Source organism: Aethina tumida, chromosome 5, assembly GCF_024364675.1.
Source record: "Aethina tumida isolate Nest 87 chromosome 5, icAetTumi1.1, whole genome shotgun sequence".
In the NCBI taxonomy this organism is placed as follows: Eukaryota; Metazoa; Arthropoda; class Insecta; order Coleoptera; family Nitidulidae; genus Aethina; species Aethina tumida.
In genome coordinates, this window is record NC_065439.1 from 11243373 (window position 1) to 11266086 (window position 22714).

The following is a 22714-nucleotide window of genomic DNA, read 5'->3' on the forward strand; positions in this document are numbered from 1 at the left end:
TTTTTCTTGTGTGCAATTAATTATTGTCGGTCTGGCCTGATGCGCCATACCTTGATGGAAATCAACCGGATTATTAAGATTATATCGATTAATGTCCGGGACTTTATGTGCATGTTAATTAGTCAATTGCACCATTCATAATTTATGATATAACCGTAATTATTTCTTTTATTAGTCTTTCAGTTAATATTTATACTACAATTTAATTTTCTATGTTTTCAAATGCGTTTTATTAAATCTAATTAGTTTCAATTAATTTACGAAACTAACTAACATGAAGTGTCTCGGATTATTTAAATTTCTTGATTAATTTGGCAACTGTTTCTTTGATTTTCGTGCAATTTTTGAAACGTCTCCAACAAGTTTTATAATTTTAATAATTGCCCGTATTTCAAAAATATCCAGAAGGTTGGAAAACAAAATCAAAGGTTATCCGATTTATTTTCAATCATACGAGGTGTCATTCCATTTAATGCGATTCAAATAAAAGTTTCAACACATGTATTAAAATATGTGCCAGTTTATTATTATTTACAATTTTTAATTGATACACTAAAAATAAATCGGCATGACTAATTAATTTACAGCGATGGATATAATAATTGCGTTGGTAATGTGTTGATGATGCAACGGAAAAAAATTCTATTTGCTTACATTCCGTCACATTTACGTATTTATTATTCATCAATTGTGGAGATTATGAATAATTAAACTAACGGAAATTCGCGGTTATAACCAAAAATAATAATACAAACCGTTCCTTCTGCGAGATTTGATCGGACGTCTCCGTGTATTTATGTGTGTTGTAAAAATTCCGTTAGCAAACAGCGAAACGACCTTTTAATTTAACGTGTACGTTTATATCAAAATATAATTTACCTGTGTGAATTTGGCGAGATTAATTAACCTTTGCACCGTTGAAATTTTTGCGACTCAAAACTTTTGCGGTAAACATTTTCGGATTGCATTCCGTTATCGTTTTTAAGTTGGAATGCGGCAGATATCTGAGGGAAAAATGTCAACGGTTGTCGATAACGCCTCGAATATAAAATTAATAAAAGCGAAATCGCGACTGCGTCCTTGAATTTGAATTACATCAAACACCTTCGGTTTCAATCTTGAAACTTTCCTGAGGGAAATACTTAGAGGTGTTAAGTAAGCTTTTAATACCTTGGGCTTTTATTTAATTTTTTTAAATTCATCTATCTGTTTGAATATTTTAATATATTCATAATTAAATAACTTTAGCCTTATTATTATTTTTATTATGTGGCTACTTAATTATTAATTAAGCAGAGAACCAGAAACAGTCTGGTTAATTTAAGCACGTGTATTTAAGTTTACTCTAGTCGCTAATTACTTTGTTGTGTCACCATTAAAGGCGAACAGAAAACGCAATTGAAAAAAAATTGTAAAATTGAAAATTGAAGAATGTGTTCGCTTAATGGACTCGTGTGTTTCTCGACGACATTGAACTTGATCCGTACGTGTGATTCAATTGTGGTCGGTTCGCCAGCCACTCGGTCAACATTTAGCGAATTATTTTACATGTTTCAAGCGCCGGCAACAACAATAATAATTTGTTTATTTTTTATGATAAAAATGCGCGGCTTTTGTTGTAGAGGCGCCACGATTCGCCGGCGATGTGTGGACGCGGAAATCGACAGATGCACTGTTGCCAAAGAGAGTTAGTTTCCTTTGTTATTTTCATTTACCATAATAAATTTATCAATTAGCATTGCTACAATTATTTTGAGCAAAACCACAATCTTCGTACTTAATTTGTTAACTATTTATATTGTTTATAATTATTTTTAATTACTTCTTAATTCATAGTGTTAATAATTTAACAGTAAATACTGCTGCAATAATTTTGTCTAAGAGCATCTGTCATACAACTACTTGTAATTAGATTTTTAATAATTTTATACTTTATACATATTTTTTCATTAGTTTTTATTTCTTAATTGAACAATTTTTTAATTGGTAGTACCCCTATAATAATTTTGACTAAAAGCATCAATCATATAAATATTTCTGGTTAGATTTTATATTTTCTATATAATTTTTCATTGATTTTTAATAGTAGTAATAGTTAAAACTACTAAAACATCAATCATACAATAATATATTGTTAGATTTTTAATGATTTTAGTTCATTAGTATTTTTGGTTAGAATATTATCAATTTTTTTTACTTTATGTATGTTTTATATTGGTTTTTAACTCTTAAATAAACATTTTTTGAATTATTAGTACTGTTAAAATAATTTTAAGTAAAAACCATCAATCGTAAAACATTTTTAACTATTTTTATATATTTTAGATATTTTTTCATTAGTTTTTAAAACAAATTTTGAATAATTAATACTGCTATAATATTTTTACTAAAAGAATCAATTATACAACTGTCTCTGGTTAGATAATTATCAATTTTTGTACTTTTTAAATATTTTTTAAATTATAAGTAATCAAATTTTGAATAATTAGTACTGCTACAATATTTTTATCTGAAAATATCAATCATACAACTATTTCTGGTTAGATTATTATCATATTTTTTACTTTGTATATATTTTTTATTAGTTTTTAATCCTTACATAATTTAAATTATTATTACTGCTAAAATAATTTTAAATAAAAATCACCAATCGTACAATTATTGCCAGTTACATTTTTAATTATTTTTATATTTTTTAGATATTTTTTTTTAGTTTTTAAATATTAATTAAACAAATTTTGAATACTCAGTACTGCTACTATCTTTACTAAAAGCATCAATTATACTCTGGTTAGATTATTATCAATTTTTCTACTTTTTATATATTTTTTATTAACTTTTAACTCTTAATTAATCAAGTTTTGAATTATTAGTACTGCTAAAAAATTTTTAACTAAAAACATCAGTCATAGAACTATTGCAAGTTAAATTTTTAATTATTTTTGTAATTTTTTATATATTTTTTTTAATTATTTTTAAATCTTAATTAAACAAGTTTTAATAATTAGTATTGCTACAATATTTTTGACTAAGATCATCAACCATACAATTATATCTAATTAGATTCAATATCAATTTTTATATTTTTTTATGTATTTTTCATTAACTTTTAAAATTTAATTAAGCTGTTTTTGAATTCTTGGTACTGCTAAAATAAAACGTTAATCATGGAACTATTTCTCGCTAGATTATTGACGATTTTTATAATTTTCTAATTAGTTTTTAAATTCTAACAAATTTTGAATAATTAATACTGCACAATATTTTTGATTAAAAACATCAATCATACGACTATATCTGGTTAGATTATTAACGATTTTTATGCTTTTAATTTATTTTTGATAATTTTTAACTCTTAATTAAACAATTTTTGAATTATTAGCATTGTTAAAATAAAATATCAATCAAAGAACTATTTCTAGTTAAATTTTTAGCGATTTTTGTACTTTTTTAATTAGTTTTTAAATCCCAACTAAACAAAGTTTGAATAATTAGTACTGCTACAATATTTTTGACTAAAAACATAAGTTATACAACTAGTTCTGGTTGATTATTATAAATTTTTATAATTTTGTATATTTTCCATTAGTTTTTAACTTTTAATTAAACAAATTTTGCATTATTAGTGCAGCTAAAATAATTTTAACTAAAACATCAATTATACAACTATTGCTAGTTTTTAAATCTTCATTAAACATATATTGAATAATTAGTACTGCTACAATATTTTTTCCTACAAATATCAATTATACAATTAACAATTATTTCTGATTAGATTATTATAAATTTTTATACAATTTTTCATTTGTTTTTAACTATTAATTGTACAATTTTTGAATTTTAGTATTGGACAGATTTTTATATTAATTTTTAATAGATTTTTTCATTAGTTTTTAATTCTTCATTAAATATATTTTGGATAACTACTACTGCCACAATAATTCTGACTAAAAATAGGAATCGAACATTTTCTAATTAGTTTTTTAATGTTGTATCCAGAATATATATGTATAATTTTATCAATTTTCAATTTTATATTAAATTTTTTTGAATTTACAGTAATTTTACAATATTTTTATCACAAATATCAGTCATACAATTTACTTGGAAATAATGACATTCTTTTCACTTTTATTAAATTTTAATAATTTGTTAAATAAAACATGCTTTTGAATTATTTATATCGATAGAAACGATGATTAACGATTTAAAACGAAAAGCCTGTCGTACAGCTCGCGTATTCGGATTAAGTTGAAGATTTGCCTGGCGTCTTCGGCCTGTCAAACCCAGCAACGTATTCCTGCGAATTCCTGCGAATTCCTGCGACCGTTTCGGCGACTAGCGGGCCGATTTGGCAACGCGGCGCGTTGTCCAGTCGCATCGCACTGGAACCGGCAACGTTTCGCAATCAGTACGCCGCGGAAAAGTGCGCGGTTCGCGTATCCTGCGATCCGGTGCTCCCGAGAACACGTGTTGCGATTCTGTGTGCAAGAGTGTGATGGTCCTGCAACTCGAGGATTAAATCCCGCCGCAGCATCGATTCACCGAAGGTATTTCGGCTGATTTTTTGGGGCCTGCAGGAAAATGCGTGAAGTCCGATTCGACGAACGACCGGCACAACGATTCGCGGTCGCTCGCGCCGGTCCTTCTTATCAATCGCGTCCGCGAAACGTAAACAAACAATCAAAAATCGCTTGGTCCGAAAAAAAGGGTCCGTTGACACATTAAGGGAAAATGCGCGCGTTTCAGCGGGACAGCAGGGCTGAAAGTTACGTAACGCACGCAGGATACGGTTCCTGCTATAAGTACACCGAGTGTGTTTATTCGGCGTTTAAGGTCGCCGGTTTTAAATGCAAAGCCAATTAGTTGTGGAGCATGTTTTCACAACGGCCATTAAACTTAATATGTTTTCGGTGTGGAGCTCTTTTAACATAGATTCGGCCATTTGAATAAGTATGCGAATATGAATTGCAAATTTTTACGTTATTTTACAATAGTTTGCGTTCTTTGCATTTTTTTACGTTTGTTTGTCTTGGAGTCAGGGTTTTTTCGCTTGCAAAAACTAACTGTTTTAATAAATAAATGAATTAGAAATAATAATAAATTATTCTCTAAAAATTTCCAAGTTCAATATTTAAATAAAAGTCTAAAAAGTTCGAATATATTTTAAATCTAGTTACTTAAATCATTATCGTTAATTTTTTAATAATTAATGCTGCTAAAATAATTTTGATCATCAGCAACAATTAAAAATAATAATCGTATAACCTTTTATAGTTAACAATAATTTTGTCTAAAAACATTAGTGCAATTTGATTTTTAGCAAATTTCATTAAAATCAATTTTTATTTATTTTTAATTATTTTTAATTTTTAATTATGTACAACTTTTAGTGATTTTTTATTTTTTAATTATAAAACATTTGAATAATTAGTAATGCCACAATAATTTCTAATAAAAACGTCAATCATACAATTATTTTTATATTTTTATATCTTGTTTTTTTTTTCATTAATTTTTAATTTTATTTTACTAAAACCAATAATAATACAATTATTTCTAGCTAAATATTTTTAAACTTATTTTTTTATTTTGTTAAATTGAATATAAAACAATTATACAAAATTTTTCTAGATAAATTTTTAGTATTTTTTTATTTCTTGAACAATTTTTAAATAATTATTATAGCTAATTTTATTTTACTATAATATAATATATAAATCAATAATAATACAATTATTTGTAGTTAAATATTTAAAGTTTATTTTATTTTATTTTATTTTATTTTATTTTATTTTATTTTATTTTATTTTATTTTATTTTATTTTATTTTATTTTATTTTATTTTATTTTATTTTATTTTATTTTATTTTATTTTATTTTATTTTATTTTATTTTATTTTATTTTATTTTATTTTATTTTATTTTATTTTATTTTATTTTATTTTATTTTATTTTATTTTGAATATTTACGCCTTCTACAATAAATTGGATTAAAAACAATTATATAAATTTTTTCTAGATAAATTTTTAGTAATTTTTTATTTATTAAAAAATTTTTGAATTATTAGTATTGCAAGTATTGTATTAAACAAATTTTGAGTAGTACTGCTATAATATTTTTGACCACTATAAAAACATCATCCATACAACTATTTCTGGATAGATTATCATAAATTTTTATACTTTTTATACATTAGTTTTTAACTCTTATTTAAACGATTTTTGAATTATTAGTACTGCTAAAATAATTTTAACTAAAACATCAATTATACCAATATTGCTAGTTAAATTTTTATAGATTGAAGGTATAAACTTTTATATATTTTTTTATTAGTTTTTAAATCTTCAATAAACAAATTTTGATTAATTAGTACTGCTACATTAATTTTTTGCTAAAAATATCATACAACTGTTTCTGGATAGATTATTATAAACTTTTTATACAATTTTTCATTAGTTTTAAACTCTTTATTATACAATTTTGAATTATTAGTACTGCTACAATAATTTTGACTAAAAATCATAATCGAACAAAAATATCTGGTCAGATTTTTGTATTAATTTTTAATAGATTTTTTCATTAGTTTTTAATTCTTCATTAAATATTTTTAGTTAACTGGTACTGTTACAATAATTCTGACTAAAAATAAGAATAGTACATTTTCTAATTAGATTTTTAATGTTTTTATTCAGAATATATATGTATATCAATTTTCAATTTTCTACTATTTTTTTTTTGAATTCACAGTAACTACAATATTTTTTGTCACAAATATCAATCATATAATGTTTCTTGTCAGATTATTAACAATTTTTATAATTTAATCAGCTTTTATTATTAATATTTTATTTTTTTGAATATTTGCATCTGCTACAATAAATTGAATTAAAAATAATTATACAAAATTTTTCTAGATAAATTTTTGGTATATTTTTTTATTTCTTAAACAATTTTTGAACAATTAGTATTGCTAGAATAATTTTGTTTTAGATTTTTGACTATTTGCATATTATTAAATATTTAAACTAAAATTTATAATAATGAAAAGTGATATTCAAATTTTTAATATAATTTTATAAAATCATATACAGTTAAAAAAACAATAAATTGTAATTAAAACTGAATTTCATATTTAAACCATTTAAACTATATTATAGAGAAATAAATATTTCAAAGTATAAAAGGAAATATGAATAATACACACCATTTTAGTTATTGTTTAGCATTTTATGAACTTTTAAACGCCATGATTTTACCATATTGTTCATCTGAAAGCGTAATTTGATAAACCCAGTTTGATTCCAGTTCATTATTAATTCATTAATCCGCTTGCAAATTGTTTTAATTTATTTAAACTTGAACAAAGTGGTATTTAAATTAAAAACATAATGAAATGGCAATTTGATGGAATCGTTTTGCTTTGTTTAACATTTAATTGCCTGCAATATAATAGTCTCTTTTGTACACAAAATCTAATTAAAAAATTATTTTACAACCGAATTATGAAAATAGTAGAGGAGAGTTTGTTAAAATAGTTCCGATTTTTTTTTGTCAAGGACCTACATTAAAACTGGCGTGTTTCTGGTGAATATGTAACTAATTTAACACGACATCAAACTGAAATTAATGTAATCAGAGTTAATGATCACATAAAAGCGGTGCAAAATCACCATTTTCGTGACCGCAATAATTTTCAATCAAGAAGTGCCTATTTTAAAATTCGTATTTTCGAACACTAAATTAATGAACTATTGAGATTTATTGGTGGTTGATTTACGATTTGGTACAATGTTTATTAGTTGAATTGATGATTTTGGTCATAAATTTTGTGGGAGAATAAACAATGTTTCGTACTTTTATTTTTCATACATCATGTTTAATTAGCCTATTAAAATATTGCTAAACCATTGTGTTTTTAAATGGTCAACCTTTTACCTTTGTGTTTGTATTAATGGTAAAATTGTGCTAATTAGTTTTTTTAATACTATTTATTTGTTTGTGTCGAATTTATTCTGAAATACCATTTTGATTTCTGGCTGTGTGTACGTGAATAAATAAACATCTGAAATATTTTTATGCAAACACAAATTCAAATCAGCAAACTATTTTAAAGTTTTGCATTTTAAATATTTTTCTAGGGTTACCAAACAAATTCGACAGTTGGTTTTTACCTACAATATTAATTAGTTTATATTATAAAATTAATTTTAAAATATTTAGTAAATATAATAAATCTGAAAAATAAAAATTACGAAAAATATATAAAATATAAACATGTATTATGGAGTGTATAAATTTTAAAATTGTAGTTTTTAATATTTAAACTATTCAATTTGTGAATGAAAACAAAAATGTGTATATTATAAACAAAATAAAAATTGTAAAATAATATATTTTAAATATAATAGTTTTCACTGGTTTTTATAACTTAGATGTTTAAAATAATCTGTATACAATATAAAAAATAAAAGGTTATTTAATCAAATTGAAAAAAATAATGATAATAAATTTTCTCTTATTAATAAATATTTAAAATTATAAAAAATTGCAAATTATTAATATGTAGTAAGTGATGCATATAAATGAATGCTAAAGTTATTGAAAATTGGAATATAACTTTAATCAGTTTAATTAGTGTACAAAAAATTAGAAGAATAAAAAAAATTAAAAAAAAAAAAAATAAAAATTGTAAAATATTTTTAATTAATAAAAACAAAAAATTGTACATTTTAAGAAATCAAAATATAAAATAAATATAAATCTTTTAAAATTTAAAAAATATTTAAATAAAAATAAGGTAAAGTAAAAAATAAATGAAAATATTTGAAAAAAAATAACGTTATAACGTACATTCCTGGACAAAAGTTTAGAAACCCTAAAATTGTTAATTATTCGAATAATTAATTAATAAACAAAGAATGATTTAAATAAAATTACTGCCCGATATCCTGTATAAGATATTATAAAGTAAAATAGAATTTTATACAAATCTAAATATCTTATTAAATAACTTAATTTTTGAATAATAACCAAAAACAAAGAGCATTAATATTTTGTTTCATAAGTTTTAAACTACTAAAAATAAGATAAAGTTTATAAATAAATATTGAACTATAATATATTGTAACAAAATAAATAAATAAAAAATTGATTAGAGACATAATACAAATTAAAAAATATTCAAGACATAAATTAGAAAACAGAAAAGAAATGAAGTAAATAGTTTCAAACAATATAAGAAAAAACTCTTTATTAAAAAAAAATTAAACAATCAAAAGTAATAAATATTTTCTAAAAATTAAAGAAAGTTTAAACAAATTATTTGTCTTATATTAAGAAATATTAATAAAAAATATATGAATTATTTTTGAAAATTGGAATTAAATACATATATACTTACAATATTTATTAGCTTTTCCGACGAAATTAATTTCAAATTATTTAGCTAATTCGATTTTGCGGAAAAACAAATTAAAAATAGTTTGTTAACTATTTCTGAAATGACGATGAAAAAATGACATTGTAAAAAGAAATTTTTTATATATATTATGTAATTTCTATAAGAAAAAAATTAGAAAACAGAAAAGAAATAAAGTAAATATGTTCAAACAATATAAGAAGAACTTTATTTAAAAAAATTAAACAATTAAAAATAATAAATATTTATTTTTTTCTAAAAAAAGTTTGAAACTTCAGACTATTTGTCTTCTATTAAAAAATATTAGTGAAAAAAAAATATGAATTATTATTGAAAATTGGAATTAAATACATATTCTGAACTTCCTGAAAATAATATAAAAAATGTATTAAAAAGGTGAAAACTTATTACTTAATTATTTGTTTCGTTTGCTAATAATAATTGAAATTTATGAAAAATGGAAGTATGAAAAAATAAAAATTATAAGTGATCAATAAAATATGTGTTGATATTGACAATTTGTGAAAATCGGAATAAATTATTTTGAAAATTGGATTTCACCTACAACATTAATTAGTTTTTGTGGATAAACAAATTAAAAGTAGCTTGTTAGGTATTCCTGCAAGTATTAAATTATCTACCATAATTGGATTATTCGATAAAAAAAATAAATATATATAAGAAAGTTTGAAGATTCAAATTATTTGTTATTAAAAATATTAATAAAAAAAATATATGAATTGTTTTTGAAAAGTGGAATTAAATAAATATTTTGAACTTTACCTGCCATATTAATTATTATAGTTAATTAGTTTTACCTACAATATTAATTAGTTTTTGCGACGAAATTAATTTCAAATTATTTAACTAATTCGATTCTACGGATAAACAAATTAAAAATAGCTTGTTAATTATTCCTGCGAGTATTAAATTATCTACCATAATTGGATTATTTAACATCAAAAATTAGATCAGAACGTAAAATCAATTCGCAGTGAAAATTACACCAATTAAAACGTTATTTTTTAAAATGAACCAACACGGAGATCGAATAAAAATTACTATAGTAGTGCACTTGGCAAATATTTTTAATAGGAAAACACAACATAATATTCGATTGACCAATAACTATTGTTCGGAAATTCGATAATAACAATCGTATACCGCAAACCCATTAAAAAACGTTAATTAAAACAGTTATTAAAGTTATCTCTTTTCGATTTGTTCTGACCTTCCTTTTATGTTCGTTTGAAATTCGTCGATCGAATTTCGCAATTAATAATTTTTATAATTTCCCTCAACAATTTAAATAGATCTCAGCCGAAACTCGACGTGTATTCAAATCGCTTTGCATTGTGTGTACAGTTTCAATTTATGTATCCCATGAATATGTTATTAGAGCGTTTTAACCGGGAGGATTGAAACGTACGAACCGCACGAACCAACCGACGGACAATTTGTAGCGGCGCGTTTTGGTTCGATGATCTATTTATCTCCACAACAAGTACAGTCCCGATAATAACTGCGCTCAATCAATTCGCGTTAGTCAATTTTTCGTTGCGGCCGAAACGTGCGAAATTTTCAAATTGCCCAAATGGTAAAATATTTATTCGAGCAGCCACTCTTTTTGAGTGCCACTCAAGGATGCTCGTCTCTATTTTTCCAGATCGATGGGAAATGAAAACGTATTTCAAACAAGTGATTCTATTGAGGAAATTCTCTATTTTTCTTCATTTAAATATGACGTTTCCATTCAGAAAATTTAATAGGTTCTTTTATTTTTATTGCTATTGGAATTTAATTTTTTTCATATTTATTTTATGAATAGGAATAAAAATTATTTATAAAAGTAATAACGTCATTAAAAAAATTATTAGTATCTAATGATGAGAGAGAAAACGGGTAACAAAAAATTAAAAATTATCAAAAAAGTTGTAAAATATTGAATTATTAAATTATTAAATTATATATTATATATTATTATACACAAAATAAAAAATAATAACAATCTGTACACAATAATAAAAAGAACAAGTTTTTAAATTACTATATTATTATATATATTATATTAATTTATTTATTTTATTAGTAAATAATAATTAAGTATGGAAAATATGTAGTACTATTTATGAATATAAAAAATATTAAAATTTTTAGAAAATTGGATATAAAATTTTCCAAAACGGTAATTATAAACAAAATAAAAAATGCAAAATACATTTTTAAATAAAAATAATTCTTATTTTATATATAATAATTTGCCAGGAATAAAACAGAGAAAAGAATTTATCCTAAAAAGTCAAATAGTAAAAATATATAAAGTGTGAATGTTAAAAAATATTGAAAATTTTAAAAATTAGAATAAGGTATTCTGAAACTGTTTTATTAGTGTATAAAAGAAATTAAAAATATGGTTATAAACGAAATTATAATACTAATAAAAAATAAAATATAAAAAATAATCAAAAAATAAAAGAATTGAATTTTCTCTATGAAAAATATGGAAAAAGATATTTATTTAAATATCGAAAAGTATAAAAAACACTATAAAAAGTATGAAAAATAAAAATTACAAAAAATGTGGAAAATATTAATGTGTATTGTGGAGTGTAAGAAATTTTAAAATATTAAAAATTTTAAAATTGTAACGAGTTTTTAACTATATAATTTGTATATGAAAAAATGTACATCTCAAAATAAAAATTGTAAAATAGTATATTTTAAAATTTTAAACTTTTTTTATAAATAAAATATTTAAAAAAATCTGTAAACAATATAAAAAATAAAAAGTTATTTATTCAAATTTAAAAAAATGATAATACATGATTGAAAATTATAAAAAGTTACAAAATATTAATATGTTTAATTAGTGTACAAAAAAATTGTATATTTTAAGAAATCAAAAATAAAAATTATTTGAATTTATGAAAAATGAGGAAAAAAATATTTATTTAAATATTAAAAAAATGATAAATAAAAATTACGAAAAATATATAAAATATTAAGTTTTAAAATTGTAATGAGTTTCAAACTAATTTATTTGTGTATGAAAAAAAAAAGTATTTATTATAAACGAAATAAAAGTTGTAAAATAATATACTTTATTTTAAACTTTTTTTATAAATTAGATGTTTAAAATAATCTGTATACAATATAAAAAATAAAAAGTTATTTATTCAAATTAAAAAAAAAAATAATTGTAATAAATTTTCTTTAAATAATAATTTTTGAAAATTATAAAAATTACAAATTATTAATATGTAATGTGTGAGGCGTATGAATGAATGTTAGAATTATTGAAAATTGGGATATAACTTTAATCTATTTAATTAGTGTACAAAATGTTAAAAAAAAACAATTATAAATTGTAAAATATGTTTTAGTAATAATAACAAAAAATTGTACATTTTAAGAAATTAAAATACAAAATAAATATAAATCATTTAGAATTAAAAATATTTAAATAAAAATAAGGTGAAGATGAAAATAAACAAAAAATTGTTTAGAAACATAATACAAATTAAAAAATTAATTCAAATAACCTGTCTGAATAGTGAGAAGAAATATAAAAAATGAATGAACATTAAAGCTATTCAAAATTTTAGAAAATTTGAATAAAATGTTCTAAAAACTTTCTCTACTCAAAACTCTAAAATTGAAGTTTTTATTATTCGGATAATTAATTAATAAATAATGAATGATTTAAATAAAATTTGTGTTCGATATCCTGTATAAGATATTATAAAGTGAAATAGAATTTTATACAAAATAAAACTTTTTTATTTGTACATAAGTTTGGAAATCATATTAAGTAATTTAATTTTCGAGTAATAATTCAAAAACAAATATAAGCATTAATATTTTGTTGCATAACCTTCAGCTTGTATAACTGTTGCACACCATTTGTCCACGGAGTCAACCAATTTTCTAGTAAATTCTGGAAGTAATTTTGGCCATTCCATCTGAAATATTTTCAGTAACTCTGCCTCATTGTTTATTGTGTAGTGGAGTATATTCCTTTTTAAATAATCCCAAAGATGTCCTATAAGATTTAGATCCAGTGATTGTGAAGGCCATGGCAAAACTTGTATCTTTTCTGGTTCGAACCAGTTTTTTATGTAGTTGGAAGCATGCTTGTGATCGTTGTCCTGTTGAAACAACCCTCTTAGTGGCATAATATACTCCGCGAAATGTATCATGTGGTCCTTTAATATGTTTCTATAAATAAATTGAAACTTATGTTTTAGCAAAAAAAAACGGGTCAATAATATTTTTTATAATATCGAAATAAATTGCACTATACACTGTGTATTAAATTATTATTATTATTATTTTGTATTTTAATATACAAAGCGTTTGTTTTAATATTATTTTTTATAATTATTGTTTATTAGATATTTTGAACAATTATATCCTAGGGTTTCCAAACTATTGTTCAGCAGTGTATATTTAAAAACTAATATAAAAAATGTAGAAAAAACATATTACAAGTAGAATAAAAATTATTAAATATTTTGTAGTTACTAATAAAGTTCAAGAAGAAAAAGGTATATATTTAAAAAAATCTAAAACAAATAATATGTATGATTTGTTAAAACTTTTATAATAATAATTATCATTAAAAAATTGTTACAAAAATAAAAATAAATTAGATTTTGGAGAAACTTTATTGTTGTGGTCGTTACTTGCAATGTATTTTGTTGAAAAGTTTGTTTTGGTTTTAATTGAATAAATAAAGAAATAAGTATACGTTTACTAAATTATTATTATTTCCCTGTAATTTCCTGTCATTAGTATCTACTACTTAACATGGCAAGTAATTTAAACGATGCAAATTTCACGCCGAACTAACAATGATAATTTAAACTTCTTTCCTTTTTCGACTCTATTATGATTCATAAATTTATAAATTGTTCTGTTTCATATCTGAATAATACGTTAAATAACAAGATTATTAATAACAATAATTACAAATAGATAAACGGGTTTCGTGTGAACTGCAAATGTAAATATTAATAACACATGATTATTTAAAAACGTATTACCTACACCAATAATTATTAAGCCATAATTCATTAGCATATTTTAAATATTCTCATGAATAACATGTCGAGCATTAAAACGATTAAGCCAAGGTTTTTTGCACGTATCCATTATTTTTATAATATTTATCGAGTCGCAATGTTTACAAATAAATTCAATTCGACCGTTCACAATTCGCGAATCGGTCGCAGCTTTAAACGGTTCGCAAACAGAATCTCGTTTTCCCCGAAATGAACAAGACAAAATTCGTTGTAATTTCCTGCGAACATTCGATCATTGTGGAAATATCGGGAACGCTTGAACGCACACAGTTGTGCCGTTTTTATTTTCACCATTTAAGCGAAACATGTCGGAAAAATCGGACGAACGTAAAGGCGAACTTTCATTTCAGTTGCAGCCGAAGCTGGCACGTCTCCAACACAAATTTCGGCTTCTTTTCACTAGTTTTAATAAAAATGTTCGTCGGCTATCTGAAAGGGGATCGCACCAATAATGGCACATAATTTCGGTCATATTATCGTCGTTATTTTATCAAGTGTTTCTTTATTTATGAACCGTGCACTTCAATCAAAAATTATAATACTTTTATTTTTTTTACAAAGGTTTCTTTGTTCTATAAATTACTCAATTAATGCTTCATTAATTTCTTCTAGTATTTTTAAATTTTCAATCGCACCTTTCATTAAATGGAAAACAGCTGTAACTGAACAAAAGCAGAAATAAAACAGCCTTGAAAATTTCGCCTAGATACAAACTAATCGAATAATGGATCTTGTTTAGGGCTTGAACTTTAAATTCAAATGCTAGTTAAAAACAGCCCCTTTTCCTTCCGTACATGGTTTTCGCATTTACATCGATCCGTTCCCGATTTAATTTATTTTTGCGCCGCACAATCGAATTGATTTGCTAATTAAATTCGTTAATTAACTGATCTGTGCAAAGGGTAAATTGGTACAATGTAACGATTGAAAGGATAATAAGATAAAGGACGAGGTGCATAATTAGCTGTGGGAATAAACTAAACGGTTGTCGTGTCTTCGATATTGTGGAGGGAGGTCAAGGACAAAATCGAACCTTTTCACGATAAAGGTGAAATGTTTATACTGTTTAGACAACGGATATTTGAAATATCAGCCAGTTTTCTCAAGTATTTACAGTTGGAAGCTGTTACTTGAGCCATAAACAGGACAAGAAACACAATTTACTAAAACAAACTTCTGGCCGGAGTTCAGTTTAATCTCTCTAATTACTATTAAAAGTTGTAGTTTACAATTTAGACCGCAAAACCGTTGAAATTCCCGAACTGTCCCAACGTAACAATGATAATTTTAATCGACTAACGTTCGATTATTTTTTTATATTTAAACTATTGATATAAAAATTCTTGTGTAAATTGAAAAATTTAACTATAAATAAGTTATTGTTATGAAAAAAATGTGATAATAATTATAATTAATAAAATTGTTATATAACATACATTCTGGAAGGTTTATAAAAGTACGTGCAGAACGTCTTAGGTACATTGAATATTTTAAATATATGTAAATTGTTATAATTAATAACATAATAATTTTTATAAATTGTGCGATAAAACAGTTAAATAAATATAATTGAGTGTAAAATTGAATTATTTTTTTTTATCTCATAATAACTAAGAATAACTTTAATTAAATTGTAACTAGAAATAAGTAATTGTAATGAATAAAATTCAAACACCAATAATTGCAGTGTATATTAAAATATTTATATTACGATATTTAGATTGTAATTAAATATTCGAATTGTTTTTAAACAATATTTCTATCGTATAATTGTACTGGTATATTTTAAAATTATGTCGAGTAGGAAGATATTATTTAAAATGGAAATTTTTACAAAATAATAATATTCATATTCAAAATCTATATGAAGAAAAATATTAATTAAATTGAATACTTTTACTATAAATAAGTAAATATTCCACATTCTGGAAGGTTTATAAAAGTATGTGCAGAATACCTTGAGTATATTGAATATTTTAACTATATGAAATTTGTTATAATTAATAACATAAAAATAATAATGTTTGTAAATTGTGTGATAAAACAATTAAATAAACATAAATGAGAATAAAATTGAATTATTTTTCAATAATATTGTTATCACATAATTGACGTGTAGAATAACATTAATTAAATTTAAAATTGTAACCAGAAATAAGTGTGTGTACATATTTATATTGATTTAAAATTGAATATTTGAGTTATTTTTAAACAATATTTCTATCACCTAATGATCTTTGAATATATTATAAATTATTCGCATAAACAAAGACTAAAATAAAAATATTAACTAAAAGTGAATGAAATTATAATAACAATTATTATAAATTGTGTGTTAAACAATTATTAATTAGATTAGAACTGCTTTTAAGCAGTATATTTATCACATAATTGTACTGGAATATCCGAAAAATAATTTGTATAGAAGAACATTCATTAAACTGAAATAAATTATTGTAATGTATAAAATACTAATTGTATTGTAAATGGTAATAATTGTAAATTGTAATATTTATATTAATTAGTTTGAAATTAAATATTCTAGCTATTTTTAACAATATTTCTATCATATATTTGTACTGGAATATTTAATAAAATATTTAGTATATGAAAACATTAATTAAATCGAAAATTTGAACTAGAAATAAATTATTGTAATGAATACAATTGAAATACTAATAATAATGCAAATTGTATGTTAAAATATTTGTATTATAATATTTAGATTGAAATTCTAATTGTTTTAAACAATATTTTTAGTATAATTGTGCTGCAATATTTCAAAAATATTGATAATGAATTTTTTTTTAATATTATTACCGCCTAATTGTCGAGAGTATTTTTAAAATATATCCTATAGAAAACATTAATTAAAATGAAAATTTTAATTATAAATTGTTGTAATGAATAAAGCAAGATTATAATAATATTTATATAATTTTTATTAAAATATTTATACAAATTAGATTTATATTGAATTATGGAGTTGTTTTTAAACATTCCATCGTATATTTTAAAAATAATTCGTATAGAAAACAGTTAATTAAATGGATTTTAACTAGAAAAAAATGATTGTAATGAATAAAATTCAAAAACCATTAATTTCAATGTATGTTAAAATATTTATATTTTAATATTTAGATTGTAATTGAATTTTCGAATTATTAACAATATTTCCATCGTACAAATGTACTGGTATATTTTAAATAATATTTCAATAATATATATAATAATATACATATTTATAATATTCATGAAGAAAAATACTAATTAAATTAAATATTTTTACTGTAAATAAGTATATTATTGCAGTGAATACTAAATTACGTGTTTAAATTTTTACATGACTCAAATTAAAATTGAATATTGGAATTGTTTTTCTACAATATTTATATCGCTTAATTTTCTTAGAAGCTTTCACAAAAAAAACATTGCATAAATTATTCATCAGAAAACAGATAACAATAATAAGACGGTTTATCGGACAATTTACTATAAACTAAAGCGATAAAATACCTTATTCATTACTCGCGTTATCTAAACGAAAAACGTCAATAGAAGACTAAACAACGCACCTTTCAAACATAAAACAATAAAAAAAAAATACAATATCGTTTCGTGATGTATGGAAATTGGCGACGTTTATTCGGCACATAAATGTATGGAAAGCCCGAATGGAAAATCGTTCTGTGCACAGTTCCATAACACGATAACGTAAACCCTGACCTTTCGTAATGTCATTGTTTTATCTGTTCGTATTGTCCTTCAAGATATAATTTTTAAAACGATATTTTTAAAATTGTTAATTAAGGGGATGAAACAAAAGGTCAGAACACGAAAATGGCAAATAAACATGGCGAGTTTGTAAGATAAATTCAGACTGCAAGATATTTCGCTACAATTCACATTGTATTCTGGGTTTGCGTGGGTAGTTTTCTGCTAAATAACAACAACCACAACAAGAGGATGTTCGATATTTTATCAAACGTGTTTTCTGTTATAATAAGCCAGGTATTTAGGCAAGGTGCTTCACTGAAAAGTTGTTACGAAGTTACGAGACACAAGTTCGCCCTCAAACTTTCTTCTTACAGAATCAACATACATGAATAAATAATTAGATAAAAGAATTCTTAGTTGAAAACTTCTGTGCGCCATAAAGTGTGATACGGAACATGACTTTTGTTGATTAAAATTATCGCTCTTTTCGGAAGTTGTTCAGATAATGTTTCATCGTTCTGCCAGTTAAAATAATTAAATTGTTGCAGCACTTATTGAGCCGCTTGAAAAATGGTTGAATAGTGTAATATTTCAACGAGAAAATATTAAAACGACTACAATGAAAAATGAGGGAAAATAGGATATTGATGTGTGCATGTCACGCATATTAAAAGGGGGCGCTAAACTGAACATCGATTTAAAATATCGACGTCGCTCATCAATTCCATAAACGCTTAAACATCGACTTTTACAACTTTCTTTCGAATCGCGAAATGATAAAGGATTGACACGTTAATAGTGTACTTGTGGGTGGTTTATATGGCGCAGCTGTAAATTTTCACGTCAAAATATCCACGAATACTTCAGCAAGGAAACGCGTTTCACGAAAATAATATTATTTTTTATACCCCATCCGAGATGTGTGCTTAAACCAAACACGTAGTGAATCCGAATGTTTTTTTTATGGAAATCCATACGCATTAGATGGAAAGATGTTACGAAATTGGAATACGAATTAATAATGTTGCGTATGCGGAATATTAAAATATTTACCTTACAATTAATTGATTTGAAAATAAACTTGTTTACTCAAAATATCAGACTTATTAAAAAAAAATTAATTGGGAAATTTGGACGGGTTCCAAACACTCAAACCGCTATTTATAATTGAACGTCAATATTTACAACTATCCGATTTTACAACTTTCAATTATCGCCGAAACACAAACACGAAAATGTACACTTGTTGTTTCTCAAAAGACCCGGTATTTTCGCAACGAAAAATAATTTCCCTCGAGTTTTGCCGTAGGGAAATCGTGTTTTTATATTCAAAAACTTTTTTTCCTTATAAAATGCGGTGAAAGTGGAATTTTAATTAAAAGACAACGAAGATTTGATGATAATCTACGAAAAGATTATTTTTAATATGCTTTTCATTATTTTACTCACATTTATATCAGATTTAGCCATTAAAATATGAATTCAATTTGTCCAAATTGTGGATTTCTTAACCTCAGTAGCTTATTTTAATTTTATTTTTTGTAAGAATATTATTAAGAGAAACGTGTTGCTAACAGAATACTTTTGTTTTCTACCAAAAATTTGCATTAATAAACAATAAGAGTTTGATGATTAGTAATGAAAAATGAATTTCATTAAATTATCTTAATTTAACCATTCAGTATTTGTTTTTATAATTATTATTAATTGCATTGACCACTTAAGGGTTATTAGCGAATATGTATCTTATATATACATTTATATCTTATTATACATTTGATTATTTTTTAGATATTATATTAGGTTAGAAACTGACAATTCGTCTTCCATGATTTCCTGGGTGGTGTTGGGTATGTTGTTTTCAGTTTTTTCTCCGTGGTCAGTATGTTTTACAGTTAGTCGATATCAGATCTCGCAAAATAATGGTTCTTCGGGGCTTAAAAGATATCCATGTGTGTTTTGTGTGACCGATTCTAAGACGGGTTATTATAATCTGTTCTATTCTTCTCATTGGTTCTTTAAGAGTGCTAAGGACGTGGCATTTCATTCAATTTCGTTGAAAGGTTTCCCAATTTGTTGTAGAGTTGCATTTTTAATTTTGTTTTTTGTATCTGCCGAGGTTACCTTGATTTCTTGTTGGGCTTCTCATGAGGCAATGGCCATTTTGGTTGCATCGTTAGCGATTTCGCTACCGTCGATGCCTATGTACGAAGAGGTCTGCTTGTAGCAGTGGATCTTTGCTATACAGTTGTTTTATATCCATAATTGAACTTAATGAATCTGTCTTATGCATTGTATTGCCTTTAATATGGTGTGTAGCTCTGCGGTGTATATAGAGGCGTCAGGTGAAAGCCTAAAAAGATGTTGAGAATCTCTACAAATAAATGCGGTGCCTACGCCTTTGGAGTCTTTGATGCATCGGTGTATATATGGATGTAATTACTGTATTTGGCTGTGATAGACCTAAACTAATTTATGATTCCTTGATGATTCATTTTTGTCCCATTTTGTAAAACTTGTATCGTTTGGAGGGAGCCCGATTATCCAAGTTGGTTGTATATTTGTTGGTTGTTTATACTTTTTGCGGTAGTTCTTTCAAGTCTAATTCATCTTTGTCCTTAGATATTCTCTTCCCAAAGGTGTTGTAGTTGGTGTTGTAGAATTGGAGTAGTATTTCCCTGATGTAACTGCAACAGCATAAGGGATTGCGATTTATTATGTTATTAACAAATTCTGTTAGATCCATTAAGTGTTAGATTAAATTGGTGTTGGGTATTTTTTCTACTGAAAAGGATTGCCTTTGTTTTTACTGGTCCTGTTTGTCTTGACCAGTATTCGAGATGGCGGATGGATTTTTGAATATGAGTACCTCTTGCATACATAACCAGGTCATTTGCGAATAGTCTGGTTTGAGTTGGAAATATTATATCTTTGACTATATCATTTATCAATATTAAGAATAAGGTTACACTAATGACAGTTCCTTGTGGTGTCCCGTTTTATTGATTTCTTTTCTCTGAGGTGTGTCCGTTGGCTTTCACACGGAAGGTTCTTTGGTTGAGAAAATTGTTGACGAAAGCTTGCAGTTTTCCATTGTACTTCCATTTTTATATTTTTTTAATGATTTTACACTGTGTCATAGGCTTTTTTATGTCAAAGAATACAAACTACAAACATTTGTTTGCGAAGGATTCGTGAACAAAACTTTCTAACTCTAATATATTGTTTATGGTCATTTGTTAGTTGATTGTTTATTTTTAGTGTTTTATTGATCATTTTTTCTAGTAATGCGTACATTGTTGAAGTTAATGCAATTGGTAAGATTGAGGATCACATTGTTTTTTTCCTGGTTTTAGAATTGGAATTATGTGTGCTTATGTTAATCGTTTGGGAAACTTCTTTTTTGTCCACGTATAATTATATATGTCAAGCAGATATAGTAATGCTGATAAGGGTAAGTTTTGGAGAAATATAAAAGATATGTTGTCTGACCCTGCACTTATTTTTTGATTTTTTTTTAGGACGTCCTGATGTTATTTTAGCGAAAATATTCAGTCAGTAATTGTTTCTTTTTATTCTTCGGCAGATTTAATGTTGAGAAAGTTTGCAGTATAGTTGTCGTCATCAGAGTTTTCCTTGAAAATATCTGCTAGTGTTTCCACTATTTCTTGACTATTTATTATGTTTTGGTTGTTTCTGATTAATTGCGTTATTGAGTTATTATTATTAAGACCTTTTATTTTCCTGATATTTTTCCATATTAGTGAATTGGGAGTTGTACTGTTAATGGCACCAATAAATTTGTTCCAGGATTCTTTTTTAGATTTTTTAATTATGTATCTTGCTGGAGCCCTAAGTTTTTTAAACTCTATCCGATTTAATTCCGAATTATGTCTTTTAACTCTTTAAAGAGTTTTTGGATTTAATTGCTTTGTCACATTCAATGTTCCACCATGATACTGTTTTTCATTTACCATTCAGTTGACGCAATTTGATAATTTTACAAAACATGTATATTATTTCAATTCAATTATTTCTTGAAAGAGTACTATTAAGAAAAAGCACGTTGCTGACAGGACTTTTCTCTATCCTTGCTGATAAATTATTCGAAAAGCTGTCGCGATTTAAGACGCGTCTGCAAAAACGCTTGGGATTGTTTTAGACCTTTGAGCGTTATCTCATTATGTCGTAACTGGAACGCATGTGTTTCCCAGACGTTTTTCCTATTTCCAATGGCAGAACGGAAAAAAGGGTCGGATTAATGAGGGACAGATCGGCGATCGGATCAAAAAGGATTTTGTTTGGCGTAATTGCACAAATTTTCGTCTGTTCCTGACTGTTCTCTGTTGTGGTAGTTGATTAAATATATTTCTAGTTGGTTAATTATTAAAAGCAGTTAGTATATTAAATACACGTGCTTTAAAGCCCATTTAATCTAAATTAATGTTAACTGAAAGGTTTAACAAACTTTAAAAGGGTAAAAGCTTAAAC

General features: G+C 24.5%; 1 protein-coding gene across 5 annotated transcripts in view; it reads left to right on the forward strand.

Annotated features, from left to right (window-relative positions):
• The window catches only part of LOC109596530 (cAMP-specific 3',5'-cyclic phosphodiesterase-like), a 229574-nt gene that overhangs the window by 95738 nt on the left and 111122 nt on the right, over positions 1–22714 (forward strand). Inside the window, exon 1 of one of the 5 annotated variants that reach the window (XM_049967674.1) lies at positions 4413–4550. The exons of the other annotated variants lie outside the window; for them this stretch is intronic. The gene's annotated coding sequence lies outside the window, so the exon portion shown is untranslated. Of the gene's footprint in view, positions 1–4412; positions 4551–22714 lie in introns of those variants that run through there. 5 annotated transcript variants of the gene reach the window in all.